This window comes from Chiloscyllium plagiosum, chromosome 31, assembly GCF_004010195.1.
Source record: "Chiloscyllium plagiosum isolate BGI_BamShark_2017 chromosome 31, ASM401019v2, whole genome shotgun sequence".
Lineage (NCBI taxonomy): Eukaryota > Metazoa > Chordata > Chondrichthyes > Orectolobiformes > Hemiscylliidae > Chiloscyllium > Chiloscyllium plagiosum.
This window is the reverse complement of record NC_057740.1, coordinates 36,608,252-36,630,703: the sequence shown is the minus strand read 5'-3', so window position 1 is coordinate 36,630,703 and position 22,452 is coordinate 36,608,252. Positions and strand designations below refer to the sequence as shown.

At 42.9% G+C, this 22,452-nt stretch overlaps 1 long non-coding RNA gene across 4 annotated transcripts in view; it reads right to left on the bottom strand.

Moving 5' to 3' along the window:
- The window catches only part of LOC122565419, a 35,844-nt gene extending 14,222 nt beyond the window's left edge, over positions 1-21,622 (bottom strand). For 2 of the 4 annotated variants that reach the window (XR_006316167.1, XR_006316169.1), the window contains exons 1-3: positions 21,402-21,622; positions 21,216-21,270; positions 359-496 (exon numbers count right to left, since the gene is read on the bottom strand). This is a non-coding gene — a long non-coding RNA (uncharacterized LOC122565419). Of the gene's footprint in view, positions 1-71; positions 497-21,215; positions 21,271-21,401 lie in introns of those variants that run through there. The other 2 variants (XR_006316168.1, XR_006316166.1) reach the window with 2 other exon arrangements.
- Positions 21,623-22,452: the final 830 nt, after the last annotated feature.

Genomic DNA, 22,452 nt, shown 5'->3' with positions numbered 1-22,452 from the left:
GAGAGAGAAAGAGAGAGAGAGAGAAAGAGAGAGAGAGAGAGAGAGAGAGAGAGAGAGAGAGAGAGAGAGAGAGAGAGAAAGAGAAAGTTGTTAGAAGCTAAAATTCTCAATATCTAAAAAGATTCTTGGAAATACACAACCTACAAGGTTACCGACCAGGAGTTGGAATGTAAGATTAAGCTGGTGAGACAAGCTGGGCCCAAAGGTTTCCTTGTGTTCTGTGAATTTCTGTTATTTTATAATTTCTAATATTGGTGTTTATACTACCTCTCTTTAAGACATCAAGATATTCCCAGAGTTTTGCCTCTCACTGGTCCTTGTCTCAGTTTGTACTTAATGCAACACAGAGACTGCTCACATTTACTGCACAGTGTCATGGTCGAAGTAGGATTCTTGTCAGCCCGTGGTTGATCTGTTCTCTCATCCTGAGGCAACATTTTCAGGACTGCTCAGGAGATTGGGCACGGGGGCTGCACGTAGAATTCAAATGAAAAACCTGTATCAATAAAAACAAGGAGAAAATTGAAGGGAGGCTGATCGGCAAGTTTGTCTCCAAAACAGCATTTAGTCTGAGAGTCATGCATTTGAACATTGATTTATTATAAGTTCCTTCTATAAATACTGGGCAAGCTGCCACATCTATCGACCTTCTGAATTCTCTGATTCATCACACTATTCCCAAGGCTGACATTAAAAGCAGAATCATAGAATCCCTACAGTGTGGAAGCAGGCCATTCAGCCCGAGCATCCCACCCAGGACAACCCCCCACCCCCTCACCCTATCCCTGTAACTTTGCATTTCCCATGGCCAACCTACCTAGCCTGCACACCATGAAAAATTATCATAGCCAATCCACCTAATCTACATATCTTTGGGACTGTGGGAGGAAACCAGAGCACCCAGAGTGGACACAAACAGACATGGAGAGAATGTGCTAACTCCACACAGACAGACCGATAGACAGACAGTCACCCAAGGCTGGAATTGAACCCATAACCCTGGCACTGTCAGGCAGCAGTGCTAACCCATGAGCCACTGTGCAGGAGCAATGGCCAGGTAAATCAAAACGTATCTGTTAGGTTATGCAAGTTTGGGTCTCATGAACTTCTACACTGTTCTGGGAGAAGCTATTTCTCCAACAATCAAGACTTAAAGAGCTCAGGCAAGAAACAGTTCGAGAACTGTTAGCATCCAGAACCAGGGGTCACACAGTCCACAGACACAGACCATTTAGGACTGAGATAAGGAGAAATTTCATCACCCAGAGTGGTGAGCCTGTAGAATTTCCTGCCACAGAAAGTGGTTGGAGGCTAAAACACTGAATGTTTTCAAGAAGACAGATAGAGTTCTTCAAGGTAAAAGGGATAAGAGATGATGGGGAGATACTAAGTACAGAGCACTGAGTTGGAAGATCAGCCATGATCATATTGAATGACGTAGCAGGTTTGAAGGGCTGAATGGCCTACTCCTGCTCCTATGACGTAGGAGATAGTGGCAAGTGTGAGAAGCAACAAGTCTCAATTTTAAACACAAGCAAGGTGGGAGCACGAGCAGAATGATCAGAAAGAAAAACCAACCATTGCACCAATAGAATAGAAAAAAAATGGGAGGCAGATAGAAATTTTAGGTGGCAGATGTGTGAGAAAGAGTTATCACTTAGCAGGAGAGATAGATGCAGGAGCCCTTCAAGCCTTGTGGGAAATTGGTTTCTAATCTTCCTTTAAAAACTTGTTCTTAAAGGAGCTGGAGTCACTGGTGACACTTATTCCTGATCAATTGTGTTTAATACAGGAAATTGAGAATTAAATACTTGGTGTGGAAGGAGTCACTTGGCAGGTTGCCTTCTCTCATGGGCTTTAGTGAGCAATTGGGTCTTTAATGATCATCTGACAATTTAATGTTGTAATTTTTCAACTCATCACCACCAAGAGAATCACAGAGAAAAATATTGTTTGGGAAGCACTTGTCATAGTGTTTCTACTCTGCTTGGATTACACAATGGGAATTGCTTAATCCTTTACTAGTTTGCCACTCAATTCTTCCACGTTTAAAAATGATCAACTTCAACACAATGTTTATCGGATAAGATGTTCAACCAAGGTACCATCTGTGGACATAACAGATCCCATAACACAAGTCAAAGAAAAGCAGGAAAATTCTTCATGGAGTCTTGGCTAACAGTTAAATGAAATCACAAAAAAGATTACGTGTTCATTATCATATTGCTGTACGACAGCGCGCTTGCTGTACACAAAATCGGCTTCCAAGTTTCCTATGTTACAACAATAGCTTATTTCAAATGGCTGTACAGCACTTCAAAATGGTCAGAGTTGTGATGGGCGTCATATAAATGCAAATCTTTTTACTGTCGTAGTAAGTCTTTTGTGTAGACAGATGCAAGTTAACACTACATAAAAGGGGATTGAGAGTCCCTAAACAAACGGATTCTGCAGAGACTGTAAATGTTGTTATTGATGGTGCTGGAGTCGCAGGAAGAAAAGAGAAAGCACTTAGAGCTCCCAATTCAATTAATGAGATATCAGTCTGAGCATTTGGTCAATACGCTGAGCTATAGACTCATTTTTTAATGCGCTCCACTCTATGGAGAGAGATTCATCTTTGAGAACACGGAGACATACTGACATGGGAAACAAAACCAGACTGCACTTCAGTCTACTTCCTTGCTGATAATGTAACAAGCAGATTTACTTAATGAGACTTATAATGGAGTCCAGATTACATTTAATTGGTTTTAAGCAAATAATTTTTTTTGCATAACAGATTTTATGTTTCCCTCAATTTTATTCTTCCCCCTCACTTTATCTTATAATTATATGCTTAAAGATCAGCCTGTTTGGATATGTTATGACAAATCTCTGAGCCAGGTGTGACTCACCTTTGGTCCAACCCAAACCTGTTGTAATTGTTTTGTTTTCTTTCATGTTGAAATGTAACTGTTAACCAGGACTCTACGCAGACTTTTCCTGCTTTACTTACTTTGACTTGTGCTGTGGGATCTTTTATGTTCAAAAATATTTATTCTAACACAATAGGACACCAGATAATTATCAAGACCGGAAACGACAAGGCCATAACCTTCATTGGTTTCTCTCTTCCCATTTCCACTCAGCTGATTTCATCATGTCAGGAGTAAGACGTTCAGCTCCTCCAGGAGGTGTGGGTGGGGGGTGGGGGTCTGTGATCTACTGGTATTAATCGCTGGATTAGTAATCCTGAGACCCAGGTAATGTTCCATGGCTGTGGGTTTGAATCTTTCCACAGCAGATGGTGGAATTTGAATCCAATGGAGTCATGGAGTTGTACAGCACAGAAAGAGGCCCTTTGGTCCAAATCGCCCATGCTAACCAGATATCCTGAATTAATCTAGTCCCATTTGTCAGCATTTGGCCCATATCCCCCCCAAAGCCTTCCTATTCATATACCCATCCAGATGCCTTTTAAATGTTGTAATTGTACCAGCCTCCACCACTTCCTCTGGCAGCTCATTCCATACACCTACCACCCTCTGCATGAAAACGTTTCCCCTTAGGTCTCTTTTAAATTTTTCCCCTCTCATCTGACACCTTTGCCCTCTAGTTTTGGACTCTCCCCGACCCTGGGGAAAAGATCTTCGCTAATCACCCTATCCATGCCCCTCATGATTTTATAAACCTCGATAAAGGTCACACTTCAGCCTCTGATGCTCCAGGGAAAACAGCCCAGCCTATTCAGCCTCTCCCTGTAGCTCAAACCCTCCAACCCCAGCAACATCCTGGTCAATCTTTTCTGAACCCTGTCAAGATTAACATCTTTCCTATAACAGGGAGACTGGAACTGAACACAGTATTCCAAAAATCTGGAATTAAGAGTCTAATGAAGCCATTGTAAACCTTTGGGCTGAAGACATTCATTAATGTCCTTTGGGAAGAAAACTTGCTGTCCTTAACCAGTCTGACCTATGTGTGACCCGGACCCACAAGGATTGTTTGACTTGTAACAGCCTTCTGCAATGCCCTAGCATTCATGTGTACCAAGAACAGCAATAAAATCTGGCCTGGCCAGCATTGCCCATGCTCCATGAATGAAGTTTTAAAAAAATACCCATCTCAATGTTCAATTAGTGCATTGCTTAACGGTATCTTAACTCCATCTACCTGGGCCAAAATCCTGGAATTCTGTTTCTACACACCAACAACTGAATTGGTTCAAGACCATCACCACCTTCAAATGAAAAACAAAGGTCTGCCTAGCTAGCAATGCCCACACTACATGAAAAAAAAACAAACAAAATTTGCCTCGGCACCTTAATCTTTCAATCAGTTTTGAAATTTTCAATTGACACTCAGTCTCAACAGCTTCCTGAGGGCGAGTGTTCCAGGTTTTTGTTTCCTTGAGTAGTAAGAAATGTTTTCTGACATCAGCTAGCTTTAGGTCGAAGGCTCTTGTTCTGGACCACCTACATCAGGCTAAATACGGTCTCTGCATTTACCCAATAACTTCTTTAGTCGAAACATTGAAAACAGAAACAACAGTAGACCATTCAGTCCTTTGAGCCTGCTCCGTCATTCAATATGATCATGGCTAGTCATCCAACTCATGCCCTGTTCCTTTTTTCTCCCCAAACACTATTTGATGTCTTAGAACTGTATCTAACTCATTTAAAACTTTCAATGTTTTGGTCTCAACTGCTTTCCTACAGTAGAGAATTTCACAGGCTCAGCACTCAGGGTGAAGAAATATCTTCTCTTCTCCATCCTACATAGTCTCTTAGACTGCAACCTCTTAGCTGGAGTCCAGAACCAATCACTGAAAATCTTCTACACTCAAGATGATATGATTTCCTTTATTGGTCAGGAGCATTGAGTATACGCATTAGGATGCCATTTTACAGTTATACAGGACATTGGTTAGGCTACTTTTGGAATATTGTATGCAATGCTGGTCTCCTTCCTATCAGAAGGATATCATGAAGTTTGAAAGGGTTCAGAAAGAATTTACAAGGATGTTGCCAGGGTTGGAGGATTTGAGCTGTAGGGAGAGGCTGAACAGGCTAAGGCTGTTTTCCTTGGAGCGTTGAAGGCGGAGGGGTGACCTCAGAGGTTTATCAAATCATAAGGGGCATGGATAGGATAAGTAGACAATGTCTTTTCCCTGGGGTGGGGGAAGGGCAGAACTAGAGGGCATAGTTTAGGGTGAGAGGGGAAGATATAAAAGGGACCTAAGGGGCAATTTTTTCATGTGGAGGGTGGTGCGTGTATGGAATGAGCTGCCAGAGGAAGTGGTGGAGGCTGGTACAATTACAACATTTAAAAGGCATCTGGATGGATATATGAATAGGAAGGGTTTGGAGGGATATGTGCCAGATGCTGGCAAGTGGGACTACATTATGTTAGAATGGACGAGTTGGACAGAAGAGTCTGCTTCCATGCTGTACCTCTCTATGACTCTAAGAGAATGTAAGACCAGTGACATGAAGTCTGGCCTCATCAAGTGGATACTCAGTTGAAGTTCCAGATAAAGGGCTGCTTACACACTGGGTTAAAATTGGACTAGAGTCTAAGACTCTGCTAGTACAAGGGGCAGCTTGGCACCTGATCCTGCTTTCAGCAATATGGCAAGAAAAGCAATGAAGGAAATGCAAGGTTTGTTTTATTTTTTGTCTTTAAAGACTTGGAACCCATTCCTGGATCATCCAGGTTTCTCAGTTCCACACACTGACCAAGACTCTTCCGAGATGACATATGACTCCACAGTCTCAAGTTTTTTTCCTGTAAATGTTTCTTTAGCTCTTTAAATATCATTACAGCCTTTCCACCCATTATGAAACCACATTAATCAGCTGACTTCAGGTTATTAAAACACAAGAGAGCTCTCCTCTGGTTAACAGTACGTGTATCTCAGCCACACAGATCAGAAAGATCTTGGGTTCAGTCATTGGATTGTGCTAACTGAGCTGGTCCAAGATAACTTTCAGCATAGCTGGAGCTGAACAGGAGAAAATCAGCAGCTTTCACCAATGTTCCTCAATACCCTTGAAGCAGGTTTGTGAAGTTGGGCAAGGACAGAATTGAGAGTGGTGTTTTGCCTTCTTCCGTCCAGTTGCCCCATCAGCACTGAATGTCTGAATTCAAGCCTGGAGGTCAGCCATTAGTGAGAGATGGCCAGGGAGTCATCAACTTATTTGATTTTCTCACTTTAAAAATCGGGATGCATTTGCACAATGTCGTGATGTTGAGTATGTTGTCAGTGGCTGACAGGACTCTAGAATCAGCAATAGATGTGACAAATTCACAGAAACTACACCCCTCCAAACATCAAACTGCTGGGGATCAGTGTGGAATCTTGAGGTATTCCAACTTTTAAACAGAAGTTGTGAAATACAGAACAAGTCAATTTGTTTGTTTATTTGACTGTCTTTCCCTGTAGGCAAACTGAAATGTAGCATGATTTAGTTGTCCATCTGTCCAGTCTTTCAGAAAGTGGTGTAATGTGGAGCAAAAATAATTGTTTCAATGGGGGGGGGGGCAGAAATCCTTAAGTAAATGACTGGCAGCAACATTCCTGTCTCTGCTACATTATGTACAAACGATGTTAGATGGGAATACGGTATTTGAAACACTAACAGGATTGAGTCACAGGAGTTACACTGGAACACTGCAACGCCTATGGGCCCTCAACCAGACAATGGAGTTTTGTAAATGGTTTCTCTCCTCTCAGGGATTCCATGCCCTTTTGTCTCTGCTACATTATGTACAAACGATGTTAGATGGGAATACGGTATTTGAAACACTAACAGGATTGAGTCACAGGAGTTACACTGGAACACTGCAATGCCTATGGGCCCTCAACCAGACAATGGAGTTTTGTAAATGGTTTCCCTCCTCTCAGGGATTCCATGCCCTTTTGTTGAATCTGCATTGTCTTCTTCCCGTCCAACAATTGCTTTGCCCTTACAAAACACTTCCCATCCCTTACCTTCTCCTCTCCAAAGTTCCTGAATATGATTAGACCTCCCAGATTAATTATTTTTTTTTCTGGGTCTGGAACTCCAGGTTTGTAAACCCTCAAATCAGGTCCCTGTCTCTGCCACAGTACTAAAACACCCCTCAATGTGCCAAAAATTAATTATTTCTGCTTGTACTTTGCAGCCTGACTCGAGCCTTTGACACAATAGATGACTTCCATCATCCCCTTATGGCTCTCCATGGTCATCTCGCTTAGTAGGACCACTGTTGACCAGTTCTATTTTTTCTGAACTGCCACAGAATCACAGGTGTGGAGCACCACTTCCTGCTTCCTCACCATTACTCCCTTCTATTTCCCTATAATAACACAATTGTAAACAATTAGTTTTCACAATTATGCTGATGGAACCCAACTCTAACTCAGTACTACCATGGTATCTTATCTTGACAGATGGAGATCACTCAGCCTAGCATATGTAATTTCCCTGGAGGGCAATCTAATTAGTGGAATACCCTCCCAATATGGGGATCTCCATAGCTGGAGGTCTTGTGCTACAAAGGTAGTGCCCATATCTCTGGGACTGAATACAAATCCCACCTATTCCGGGGTGGGTAATTGAATCAACCTCTTCAAAGGTGCTAAGAAAATCTACTTCCTTCAGGTGCCCATCCCATTTCTTTTTCAAACTAGTTTCTGCTTTCATCATCCTAGTGAACGATGAGTGTCTACTTCAATACCATGAGCCCATATTTCCATCTCAAAAACATCAGAATCTGCCACCACTGAACTTCATCTGCTGCTGGAACCTTCATCCGGAACATTGTCACCACTAGATTCGCCTTTTCCGAGACGCTCCTAACTACACTCACATTCTATCATTTTGAGGTTATCCCCAAAAACTCCTATTTTGCACGTCCTAACTCGCACCAAGTCTCACTCACCCATTATCCCTCTACTCACTGACCTACCTTGGCTCCTTGTTAAGATACGCAACACCTCATTTTGTTAACAAGAATGAGAATTTTTAAAAAACTGATCCATGGCCTTGATGCTCCCTATCTTTGTCATCTCTTCCAGCTCCTCAGCCTTCTGAGGTATCTAATTCTGGTTCCTGGGCATTCCAAATTTTAATTAGGTAACCATTGGTGGCTGTGCCTTGAACTGCTAATATACTAAATCCTGGGAATTATTTCCCTAAACGTTTTGAACCTTCTCTTTCCTTCAAGATGCACCTATGGGAGTTTAAATTTAGATAAATGCGAGGTATTGCATTTTGTTCAGGTAAATCAGGGCAGGCCTCATACACTTAATAGTGAGGTCCTAGGAAGTGTTGCTGAACAGAGGGACGTAGGGATGCAGGTGCACAGTTCCTTGAAAGTTGCGTCACAGGTAGACAGGGTGAAGAAGGTGTTTGCCTTATTGGTCAGAGCAGTGAGTACAGGATTTGAGACATCATTTGCAGCTTTACAAGACATTGGTGAGGCCACTTTTAGAAAACTGCGTACAATTCTGTTTGGCCTGCTTTAGGAGGGTTGTTGTTAAACTAGAAAGGGTGCATAAAAAAAGTGTACAAGGATGTTACAGGACTGCAGAGCTTGATGACTTTGGAGGCTGAGGGGTGACCTTATAGAGATTTATAAAATCATAGTTAAAAATCACTCAACACCAGGTTATAGTTCAACAGGTTTGTTTAGAAGCACTAGCTTTCAGAGCACTGCTCCTTCAACCACCTGAAGGAGCAGCGCTCCAAAAGCTAGTGCTTCCAATTAAACCTATTGGACTATGACCTGGTGTTGAGTGATTTTTAACTTTATACATCCCAGTCCAACACTGGCACCTCAAAATTATAAAGTCATAAGTGGCATGGATAAGATGAATATCCAAGGTCTTTTTTCCTCAGGGTAGAGAGAAGTCCAAAACTAGAGGGCATAGGTTTAAGAGGAAAGGGGAAAAATTTAAATAGGACCTGAGGGACAAATCTTTCACACAGAGGGTGGTGCGCGTATGGGATGCACTGCCAGAAGTAGTAATGGGGGCAGGTACAATCACAACATTTTAAAAATGTATTTGGACAGGTAACGAATCGGAAAGGTTTAGAAGGATATGGGTCAAATGTAGGCAAATGAGACTAGGTCAGTTTGGGACATCTGGTTGGCACAGATGAGTTGGACCAAAGGATCTATTTCTGTGCTGTATGACTGTTTAAACTTAGCTCTTTGTCATCATCCCATTACTTCCTTACGTGGTGGCGTCAAATTCAATTCAATGACACTCTTGTGTCTTCCAACCTTATTACATTAACCCTCATTTTCCCCATTTCTAGCAAATATCTGTGCGGGTGGGGGGCGGGGCGGTTGGGGTGGTGGAAAGAGGCGAAACAGTAAAAAGGTCTTTCCCCACAGTCAAGAATTCAACCAAGAAAACAGAAGATGAGACGGCACAGTCAGGGAGCTGATTTTCACTTTAGAATGCAGAGTGGGGGTACCAGTCTTTCTCCAACATCTGCTTACAGCCCTAAATAACACCAGCTTGGATTACTTTCTCCAATGAAAAAACCCTAACCAGTACAAAGAGTGAATGGTGCACAGTAAACAGATCACAAGATAAGTTCCACAGAAGACAGCTCTTTGGGTGATTTGATTTCATCGATGAACAAAGGTTCAGGCCCAAAGGCATTTTGTTGAAATCCATAAAATGATCCCAGTGTAAAAGAGAGCTCTCTGCACTGAGTTACATTTCATGACTTGCAGTGTTTCAATAGGCTTAGCCGCCGCAACATAAAGACTCCAAACACATTCCATGGCCTACAAGGCTCATCTTAGATTTCAAATCCTTCTGGGGCCTCTCCTCTCCCTATCTCTGTAACCACCTGGTATCCAGGCACATCTCCAAGTTCCGGCCTCTTACACATCCCACCCTTTGCAAAGAAGGCCTTTCAACAAACAGACAGGCAGTCTTCACACTCTGGCCTGTGCAGTATGTTATGGCAGTGGAAGTGGATTGAGGTCCATGATTCCCAGTTAAGTAGGCACTTCTGGGCTTCAATAGGACTCAGGGTGGCTGGCCAAGTTGGCACTCCACCCACAACCACTCCAAATACCCACGCTTTGGTAAATAGGCCAGAGATGGATAGAAAGGTGGTGGGATGGGCACCCGACGTGTGTGCCCTCCCTCACTGCCTAGGTGCTGTAAAATGCAGCCCCTTATTACTTGGTTGTGGCAAACAATGCAGAGGTGGAAGAATGTCTGCCCATTATAATCCCATCTTGAGTTAAAAAAAATTGGCAGTCAAATTTGGCAATGAAACCAAGATAGGTAGGAAAGTAAATTGTCAAAAGGAGTAGAGTCTACAAAGGAGATAGGTTAAATGAGTGGGTTAAAAATTTAGGAAAATGTGACCTTATCCACTTTGGCAAGAAGAATTGAAAAGTAACTAGAGGCATAGAGGTGTACAGCACAGAAACAGACCCTTCAGTCCAACTAGTCCATGCCGACCAGATATCTGAACCTAATCTAGGCCCATTTGCTTGCACTTGGCCCATATTCCTCCAAACCCTTCCTGTTTACATACCCATCCAGATACCTTTTAAATGTTGCAATTGTACCAGCCTCCACCACTTCCTCTGGCAGCTCATTCCATACACATACCACCTTCTGTGTGAAACAGTTGCCCCTTACGTTCCTTTTATATCTTTCCCCTCTCACCCTAAACCTATGCCCTCTAGTTTTGTACTCCCCCACCCCAGGGAAAAGTCTTTGTCTATTTATCCTATTCATGCCCCTCATGATTTTATAAACCTCTATGAGGTCACCCCTCAGCCTTTGATGTTCCAGGGAAAACAGCCCTAGCCTATTCAACCTCTCCCTATAGCTCAAATCCTCCAAGCCTGGCAACATCTTTATAAATTCTTTTCTGAACCCTTTCAAGTTTCACAACTTTCTTCCAATACGAAGGAGACCAGAATTGCATGCAATATTCCAAAAGTGGCCTAACCACCATCTTGTACAGCTGCAACACAACCTCCCAACTCCTATACTCAATGCACTGACCAATAAAGGAAAGCATGCCAAACACCTTCTTCACTACTCTGTTAGGTTGAGAGAAATTGGAAAAAGTTCAGGGACATGGAAGTATCTATATGTCCTAGTAGGAGATTCTCATAAGGTTAGAATGTAGTTACAGCAAGTCAAATGTTGCCATTTATTGCAAGGGGAATAGAATATAACAGTGGCAAAGCATTACTGCTGCTGCACAGAGCCTTGATGAGACTACCCAGAGAGTATTGTGTATATAGTTTTAGTCTCCAGATTTTGAAAAACAAAAGCAAAACCTGTGAGAAGCAATTCAGACAAATTTCAGTTGACTCGACCCTGGGATGAAGTGGTTATTTTGAGATGAAAGGTTGAACAAATTGAGCCTTCACTGGAATTTAGAAAAATGAAAGGTGATCCCTTATTGAAACATAAGAAAGGTGCTGACAGGACCCATACACCTCTTGTGGGGGAGACTAGAAGTAGGAGGTACAATTTAAACATACAAAGAGATCTCCCACTTGAAATTGGGGGAGATGAGGAGAATATTTTTCTCTCGGAGGGTTGTTAGACTGTGCGTTTCTCTACCTCAAAGCACTGGGGTCTGGATCACTGAGTTTACTTAAGACCCCAAGATTTTTGGCAGACAAAGGAGTCAAGGCTTAATGTGGGGCCATCAAGAACATACAGTTGAGCTTCCTAACAGATCAGCCACCATTTTGTTGAACAGTGGAGCAAATTCAAAGGCTCTATAACCTACTCCTACTCTGCAGCATGCTGTTGGCGCGATTGGACAGTTGCTAAGACTGGTTGGATGGCTGGTTTGCATCGCAAAGTGATGCCAATAGTGAGAGTTCAAATCCTGCTCTGCTGAAGTTACCCTGAAGGACTATTCTTCTCGACACACCATCCCTCACCTGAGGTGTGGTGACTCTTCGGTGAAACACCAATCGTTTCTCTAATGAGAGAAGCAGCACTATGGTTTGATCAGATTAAGGTGACTGTACATTTGCATCATTTTCAGGTGCAATTACACTGGATGAGTAATTTTTTTCTGACATTGCTAAATGTTAAAATTGGGTCTCAAGGTGAGAGAATAAATACATGATTCAATCTCTAACAGTTTTTGGAGATTATAATTATTGAAAGTTCAAAAAGAAAATTAAAAATGAGCATATGACCATTTCAGCAGCTCAGTCAGGTAAGTAATGGAGGAATGATTCCACAAACAAATTTATCCTCGAGCAGGTCCCAGCAAAGCTTCTTCTGGTCAGCACGACAGAGTCTATTGATAAATAATTTATCACCATTCATTGGAAGGCCAAATGACCCTCCAGCTTCTACCAAATACAAGAACAGTGGCCGGTTGCCTAATGTTCAATGTCAAATTATCGATGGAAAAAAACCATCCCAACTGCACTTAACATTTATTGCCTTGTACAGTCAATCTCTGGGGCAGCTGCTGGGCTGCATAAATAAACAAGGATACACATTACTTCATTAATCCTGGAAATGTTCTTTAATAGAGAAAGAAATCGTCCGAGAGAGAGAAAAGTATTCCCTGGGTGAATTGCCACTTTGAGGTCATGAAGTGCATAGTGTGTTGGATTGAAGGATTAACTAAAATAAAATTAAAAGATCAACATACAATGTCTCTTGATGCATTGAATGTGTTCCCGGCATGGATTGATGATCTAATGTATAAAAGTGCAGTCGAAATTAGTGACACATTATCTTTGCCAAGTTGCAGGGTGCCAGTTAAGGCTGGAAAGACATTTCAATCATAGAACCTTAGGAAATTGGCCCAGTCCTACCAGCCCCCTCAAACCTACTCCATCATTCAATTAGATAATGTTGATAGTGTTGGAAAATGGCAATCCCCAATCCGTAGAGCTGTCCAACATCTAGAAAGGGTGCAATGGCCTAGTGGAATTATTGCTCGACTGTTAATCCAGAGGCCGAGGCAAAGTTCTGAGGTCCTGGGCTTGAATCCCACTATAATCAGACGATGTACTTGAATTGAATTCAATACAAAATTTGGAATTGAGAGTCTAACGATGACACAACACCAATGTTAGAGACAGAAACTGTCATCCTCCCCCTGGTTGGCCTACATGTGACTCTAGACCCACAGCAATGTGGTTGACTCTTAACTACCCTCTGGGCATTTAGGGATGGGCAATAAATGCTGGCCTAGCCAGTGACACCCTCATCCTGCGAAAGATAAATATATCTAGAATTCAATCAATTTCCACCTTGAACACATTTAATGATGGATCCTCCACAGCCCTCTAGGGTAGACAATCCCAAAGACTCACTCCAAATTCCTAAATGTCTGGCCCCTCACTCGGAGGTTGTTTCCCTGGGTTCTACACATCCCAGCCAAAGAAAACAAACTTCAGAGCGTTGTAAGAATTTGTGTCTCATTGAAATCACAATAAACCCTAGAGAGTACCCAGCCTGTTTCCTCAGAAGACAATCCCTCTATGCCAGGAATAAATCTGCTGAATCTTCACTGCAGTTTCTCTATGGTAAGCATATTCTACTTTTGATATGGAGACCAAAATAGTTTACATTACTCAAGGTGCAAATTCATCAGGACTTTACACAATTGCAGCAAGGTGGCATGGTGGCTCAGTGGTTAGCACTGCTGCCTCATAGCGCCAGGGACCCGAGTTTGATTCCCACCTCGGTATCTGTCTGTATGGAGTTTGCACATTCTCCCTGCGTCTGCGTGAGTGTCCTCCGTGTGCTCCGGTTTCCTCCCACCATCCAAAGATATGCAGGTTAGGTGAATTGGCCACAGTCAGGGGTAAATATGGGGCAGGCGATTGGGTGGGGTGGGTTACTCATTCATAGAGTTGGTTTGGACATGTTGGACCAAAGGGCCTGTTTCCATACTGTAAGTAATCTAATCTTTAAAAAAAAACTCTTTAATCCTGTAACTCAAAATCTCTTGCAATGAAGGCCAACATACTGCTTGGCTTCATAACTACATAGAACATAGACTCAGACTCAGTTTTACAGCATGGAGAGAGGCTCTTCTGCCCATTGTGTCTATGCTGGTCAGCAAGCACCCATCTACTCTAGCCCCATTTTCAGCACTTCGTCCATAGCCTTGTATGCAACGATACTTCAGGTTATCCACATACTTCTTAAATGTTGTAACGGTTATCACCTCTAGCATCCTTCCAGGCAGTGAGTTCCAGATACATACCACCCCTGCATGAAACAGTTCTTCCCTAAATCTCCACTAAACCTCCTGCCCTATACCTTAAATGTATGCCTCCTAGCTACTCATCTGTATGAAGGAAATGTTTATTCCTTTCTACTCCAGTCCTCAGATACCTACCCTCTGGCCTGACAGGATTTGAAAACTAATGTCAGGGACCCTCTCCCACAACAGCGTGGATCACATCTTATCTTGGCTTGTGGATTTATCCTGTTTTAAGCCCGCTAAAACCTCCTCCCTCTGAATTGTAATTTGTTCGAGCATATCACAGTCCGGCCTGGTTTCTATAATTATATCATCCTTTGCTATAGGGAATACAAATGCAAAGTACTTATTGAAAACTTCACCTACATATTCTGGCTGCAGATAGACACCATTTTGATCCTTAACAGACACTACTTTTTCGTTGCTTATCCAATAAATTGACTAATAAAATGCCTTTGGATTTTCCTTTATTTTACCTCCCACTGCTTTCACATGCATCTCCCTTTGTTTTCCTGGACTTTTTGGTCCCACTCTTCATTGTTACAGGAACATTGGTCCTGCACCCATTATTTCCTTTTAAATGTACTATCACTGCGTGGGTATAGATTTTCTACAAATACCTGCTCCCATTATAATTTGGTTAGATCCTGACTGATCAGATATCTTTGTAAACAACTGACCTTTCCCTGCAATTAAGAATCATTATTTCTGGTTCATCTTTGCCCCTTTTCCATGGCTATCTTAAACCTTACTGAGTTATGGTCACTATCATCAAAATGCTCCCCTACTGAGATTTCTACCACTTGGGGAAAGTGAGGACTGCAGATGCTGGAGATCAGAGGCAAAAAGGTGTGGCACTGGATAAGCACAGCTGGTCAGGCAGCATCCAAGGAGCAGGAGAGTCAACGTTTCAAACATGAGCTCTTCATCAAAAATATGGGGGGCGGGGGGAAGGTAACTGAGAATGCAATACATAGATGAAAGCGAGGGTGGGGGAAGGGGGAGGTGATGGTGATAGGTTGGAGAAGATGGTGGAGCAGATAGGTGGGAAGGAAGATAGACAGGTAGGACAGCGTTGAGTTGGAAGGTTGGTTTTGGGATAAGGTGGGAGAGGGGAGAAGAGATCAGGGAACTGGTGAAAAAAATTGACATTGATCCCACGTGGTTGGAGTGTCCCAAGGCATTCTTCCTCCAGGCATTGGGTTCTGAGAGTTTGGTGGTGGAAGAGACCCAGGATATTTCCACCATATCGGATCTGCTCCCAGGAGGACCAATTCCACCCAGATAAACTCCTTCTTCCAGGACTGCAATTTCCCCTCCCATATGGTCAATGATGCCCTTCTCATCCACTTCCTGCACTTCTATCCCTGAACCCCACCCCTCCAATCGCAACAAGTACAGAAACCCCTGGTCCTTACCTTCCACCCCACGAACCTCCAGATATAATGCATCATCCTCCACCATTTCCGCCACCTACAGACAGACCCCACCACCAGGGATATACATTTCCTCCCCTATCTGCGTTCCACGGAGACCATTCCCTCCACAACTCCCTTGTAAGGTCCATGCTCCGACCAGCCCACGCTCCACACTTGGCACCTTCCCCTGCCAGAAGTGCAAAACGTGTGCTCACATCTCCCCGCCTCACCTCTGTCCAAGGACATCCCACAGGATCCTTCCACATCCAACAAAGATTTACCTGTCCTTCTACACACATCATCTACTGTGTCCATTGTTTTCGATGTGGTCTCCTTGACACTGGGGAGACAGGACACCAACTTGCGGAACGTATCAGAGAACATCTCTGGAACACATGCACTAAACAACCCCACCGCCCTGTAGCCATACACTTCAACTCTCCCCTCCCACTCTGCCAAGGACATGCAAATCCTAGGCCTCCTCCATCACCAGACTTGAACCACCCAACCCCTGGAGGAAGAACACCTCATCTTCCGCTTTCATTCCTGCTGGGGGGCTCGTGCTCGGAACATCGACTCTCCTGCTCCTCGGATGCTGCCTGACGAGCTGTACTTTTCCAGCATCACACTCTTTGTTTCTACCACTTGCCCAGCTTCATTCTCTAAAGTTAGATCCAGTACTGCCCCCTACCCATTCCTTTTGGGATTATCCACATGGTGGCCTTTCACACTTTAGGGAAATTAAAATCCCCTACAATAATTACCCTGCCATGTTTACACTTTTGACATCTGCCTGCCCTTCTTGCTCACCCTGACTGTTTGGGAGTATGTAGTACACCCTCAACAATGTGACTGTCTCATGTTTTATTTTTAAATTCTACCCATATGGCCTTAAGTGAGGAATCGTCTAAGATACCATCCTCTTGTATTTGTAATAATACAATCTTCAATGTTGCGACACATCTCTTTGCCCTTCCTGAAGATTCTACACTTTGGCACATTGAGTTATCAGTTCTGCCCCTCTCTCAACCATGTGGATGGAAATGATAGCATATCCGTGTATTAATCAGCACCCTCGACTGGTCTGCCTTACCCTCAGGACTCTTGCACTAAAATGATTGCCATCAATTCTTGCTTTGTTCCCCAATACCTTTGCAGCTCAGGTGCAACCCTTTGAACATGTACAGGTCCCACCTTTCCCAAAACAAGATCCAGTGATCCAGGAATCTCCTCACTCTTGCAGACTCTTTAGTCATGCATTCATCTGTTATAGCCATTTATTCCTCTACAAAGGAGTACATGGCACCAAGTGTAATCCATTGATTACAGCTAGAGGTCCTACTTTTATCACACTAAATCCACGGGTCTGTTTCTGTGCTGTACATCTCTATGACCTCATCCCTCTTTCTATCAGTGTCAATGGAAGCAATCAGAACCATAACCACTAACTGTTTGCCCTCCCCTTTCAGATTTGTGGCATCCCTGTTCTGTCTCCTCTTCCTTTCTTGAACTGTCAGATTATATTTACTACCTCCAAATTGACAGGACCCATTCCAGAACCTATAGAATTTGGGAAGATCATCACCGATCACTATCACTTACATAGACCTCTTTCATCACTTAGATACAGATCACCTGGCCCAGGGCCAATCATCCCATTATCCTCTCCAGTCCTTTTAATACTGCTTTATTTCAGTTCCTCATTCTCACTGAGCCCCTTGGTTATCCGGTATTTCTGAAAGGTTTTTCTGTATCTTTTTGAAGTTTTTAAAAAACGTTTTTCTGTCATTTCCTTATTCCCTATTATGAATTCTCCCATCTCCCCTGTAATGGGCCCACATTAGCTAATCTTCTCCTTTTCACAAACCTATACAAATTTTCACTAGTCAGATTTTATGATTCTTGCTTATTTACTGTCTATTTTTCACAAATGCCTCAAAAGTATTTTTTTTTTTAAATGGTTTTTTTGAAATAAATATCAAGAATTAAAAGGAACTGTCAGCCCCTTTGTTGGCTACATAGATCTCTGGGGCCAATTTCAAAAGATGAACAGAAGACTTTCTTTCTGGTTGATACACATTTCCTTCACAAAAATAAGGAATGTCTGTCAGATTTTGCTATGTGAAAATTGGCTCCATGTTTTCTACATGACAACACTTTCAAAAATATTTAATTGGATATGAACTGCATTGGGACATCCTGAAAATGCAAAAAGACAAGTTACTTCTCGCTCTGTAACTGGATACCATCAGGGTTCAGTCCTAAACTTGTCCTTTACAACCCTGAACTTGTACAAAGACTCACTGAATACCATCCAAACTTGGTCATTAGTAATGAGGAAAAGGATTAAAAAATAATGGGAATGAAAACAAACATACAAAGAGATCTGGGGCAAAGCTTTTATCTTGCTTAATCAAAACTCCCTTCTAAAGTAAAACAGAATTCTTGCCTGCGTTCCAAGATTCCATGAGCAAACGTCCGGAACAAAAATCAAAATGAACTTTTTGAACAACAATCTCAGCAGAAAGTCAGACTTCTGACCCAAAATAGTCCTTCTCGGTCACAAAGAGCATTCCTTCCTGGCTCCATTTAAATTACATAAATACTGCAAGCCAGTCTCCAGTATATTTGAACAGGGCTATGTCCAAATGGACTTCTGTACTTACAGTACAGAACAAAAAAGAGACTCAGTTTCTGTTGCCCTGATTGCAGTTTTGTGTTCAGTTAGCGAATTCTAAAAGTTCTTCTCCCCATCTATTTACCCCTCCCTCATTCTTTTCCTTCCTGTCCTGAAGGTGCTGATTCATTCTGACGCAAAGATCCACAAGTGTTCCAAACCGTCAGGGGTGTTGATGGAATATATCATGGATTAACCTTATTTTCACTTTGTGGCAAGCCAGTAACTAGACAGGATAAATGCAGCATGACCAGGTGAACAGAGGAAGGGTTTAGGAGATATTTATGTAAAGGCAGGTGAGGACACTGAATACTTTACCCAAAACAGCAGTAAGAGTAGAATTCATTGTCATTATTATTAAAATGAATTTGATGGTGAAGTACAGTAGAATGAGTGGTCAACATCAGCTGAGATCAGTTGGGCCATTAGCCTCTGCTATCTATTATATATAAACAGAGATGACTAAATATTTCCCTTGCTCTTTAAAAGCTGTCTGATGAAAGGGGCAGAGAGCTGGAATAGCAGCACTGCTAAGCAACATCCTCAGGGCAGATCTGAGGTGCAGGCCATCAGCAGTACCTCATCCTTCCATTGTAAGCCTTGGCATTAGTTTCCGGTCAACCTCTTGACTACAAAGGGTATCACAGCAAGTTTGATTGAACAAGGTGAGGATTCAGTCCTGAAGCTATGGAGTCCCAACTATAAATTTTACCGTCTTGTACATCACATTGGCAATTGTAGCAAGACTGGGAAATCCCATTCTTCTTCTCTGTCTTAGGCTGTCCTTCAAGACTGGAATTTGTAGGACCCGAGGTGACTAAACAGTCTAATTCTGGACCTAGTGTAGGTTAGGTGGGCTTGGATCAGCGCAACATCGAGGGCCAAAGGGCCTGTACTGCGCTGTATTTTTTTATGTTCTACATTTTGAGCCGGTATTTTGCTGGAGAAAGCCAGTGGGAGGCTCTTTCCGTCGCTTGCATTTAACTCCATCTGGAACTGATGGATTTGCCCAAAATGTTTGCCACTTTCACACACAATTCCTCTCCAGTTTGGTCAATCTTAAGGGGCAAGAGATTCCTATGAGTGGACAACAATGCTGTAATCTTTCCAGGGAAACTTTGAGGATATCCTTGAAGCATTTCCTTTGCCCTCCTGGTAACTGCTTGCTGTGACAAAGCTCAGATTGGAGAGCTTGTTTTGGAAGTCTTGCGTCAGGCATGCAGACTATACATGGTAAGAACATCTGAAGTTTGCCTGTAAAGAGGCAGCCACTGGCTTCTGATCAGGAGTGATTTTGAACTCTGAATATTTGTGTTTTGGGAAACATACTGGTTTTTAAAGCCAGTTGTTTGGAACCAAAACCTCTTCTGATCTTTTATGTGGCTGGTAGCTTAACCACAAAAGGCAGGTTTTCTGGGTGTAAATATCTTTAAAAAACTCATAGCAAGCATGAGAAACTCTTGTCATGTTCACAAGAAGCTTGACACACCATCCAAGACAAAGCAACCTACTTGATTGGCACCATACCCACAAGCATCCATTCCCTCCACCATCAATCTTCAGTATGCACTGATGCCACTATCATCTACAAGCTCCTTAGGCAGCACCTTCCAAACCCACAACCATTTCCATCTAGAAGGACAAGGGCAGCAGATACATGGGAACACTGCCACCTACACGTTCCCCTCCAAGCCACTCACTTGTAATCATATCGCCACTGAGTCAAAATCCTGGAATTCCCTCCTTAAAGGGCACTGCAGGTCAACCCACAACAGGTGGACTGCAGTGGATCAAGAAGGCAGCTCACCACCACCTTCTCAAGGGCAACTAGGGACGGGCAATAAACACTGGCCCAGCCAGTGACACCACATCCCACAAACTGAATGAGTAATTTTTAAAAATCTTAATCGTCACCTTTTGCCAAGAACTGATTTCAATTCCAGGGTTATGAATTGAATTAAAACATTCCCCCAGCTGTTGTAATGGGTTTTTAACCCACACTCTCACTACAGATACCACCAGCTCTGCTCCTTGCTCAGTGTCAAGCTAGCTATGTTCTAAACGCTGGCCACAATGCTACCAGCACCCAGAAAGAGGGACATCAGGAAATGCCCCACAGCTCTCGACCTTAGTCGTTGTTACTCGATGGTCCCTGCTTGGGGCGTGTAGGTGTCAGATGAAACAGGAAGTCTCCATGTATGGACAAATAACCGGTTAATCCTCCCGGTCATGTCAACAAGTCAACTTGACGGAAAGCCAAAGAGAGCAGAAATGAAGAATATATTTAAAATAAAAAAAACTCGAGCAAGACTCAAGCCTTTGGACAGGAGGGGCATTGCATCAAATGAGTGACCACAAACTCGATTCCAAATTAGGGAAAGTTGTTCAGTGATGGTATGGACTCTCCGGAGAATGGGGACCTTTTATGATGTTTTAAAGATAAGGTAAAGATTAATTTCTCGTTTTAAAAAGTCACAAAAGACGGCGCTATAAAGCAGCGGGTGATGGTACAAATAGACCTCGTGCGGCAAGAAACATACAAATAACTCAGAAAAACTTCAACACTCACCAGGTACAAGTTGGTGAATTTACGTCCCACACTCGAAAATGCTGCTCCCCATCTGAGGGGGATTCACAAGACAATATTTGCGTAGGTTACCGAGCATTCTGGTGTATAATAACTGACAGCTTTAACCTAACACGGAATAATTAACCCGCACTATCTCCCAGTTAAGCAGCGTTTTGAGTCCAGTACATTTATAATAATAATGCGAGGGAAGAGAGAGAGAGAGAAAAAGGATGGTTTGCGGCATAATAATACTCCAATTATTAGCGTCCCACCCAGGGAGAATACAAGTTAAATAAAGGAGCACCACACTCTATTTAACCAAAAACGCAACTTACCTGCCAAATACATTCAATCGTCTGCAACCAAATATTATGGAGATCCTGGAGTTTCCTAGAATGAGGACAAAAACCATGCAGTGAAAACCGACTGAACTGATCAACAGCGCCTTCAAAGCATATTTACATAATACAAACATAGACTTACATTTATATCAGCAAACCGGTGACCTGTCACTGACTTACCAGTTAATGCAGCAGCGAGAATTTTATTAAATGGGAGGGAGACACAGAGAGAACAAACAACAAGGTTTCACTCACACTGCATGGGTGGTCACTGCTCCCGTCCCATTAAGCAGAGGATCTTTCGGTTCCTTGGAGACTTTGCTCTCTCTCTCTCTTATTTGTTGCAATCAAATTAGCCTCCAGACTGAGAGGGAGAGGCTATACCTCCGCCGCCCACTGCACCCGAGGCTCACAATCATTTTGTTTATGATGTTGGGTGCTTTTTTTAAATCAAAGACTGCTCAAGATACCTTGAGGAAATAGGTCACGGCTGCAATCAAAACATATGGGCCCAATCTTTCAGTAAGAAAAAAACCCTCTTGCTTTTAACCCTGTCTGTCTAATAAAATTCACAACCACCCCACCCTTGAAAGTTGTTGGTTCCTGTAAATTCTCCTCCAAGCCACACATTATCCTTGACTTGGAATTATATTACCTCCCCATCACTGCCATTGGATTAAAATCCTGGAATTCCCTTCCAAACAGCACTGTAGGTCCCTATATCCCAAGGACTGCAAAGGGTCAAGAGAGGTGTCTCACTGTAGTCTACTCCATGACAAAAATATAAGAATGAGGAAAGGAGTAGGCCATTCAGCCCCTCCAGTCTGCTCACCATTTGATACATTCATCAGAAGTCACATGTCACCAAATTATAATCCAACAGGTTTATTTGTAATCACAAGCTTTCGAAACACTGCCCCTTCGCCAAGCAGCATGATGGTTCAGTGGTTAGCACTGCTGCCTCACAGCAACAGTGACCCAGGTTCAATTCCACCCTCAGGTGACTATTTGGGTGAAGTTTGCACACTCTCCTTGTGTCTATGTGGGTTTCTTCTGGGTGCTCTGGTTTCTTCACACAATCCAAAAATGTGCAGGTTAGATGGATTGGCCAATCTAAATTGCCCTTAGTGTCCAGGGATGTGTAGGTTCAGTAGATTAGGAATGGGAAATGTTGGGGGGGGTCTGAGTGGGATCCTCTTTGGTGGGTCAGTATGGGCCGAGTGGCCTGTTT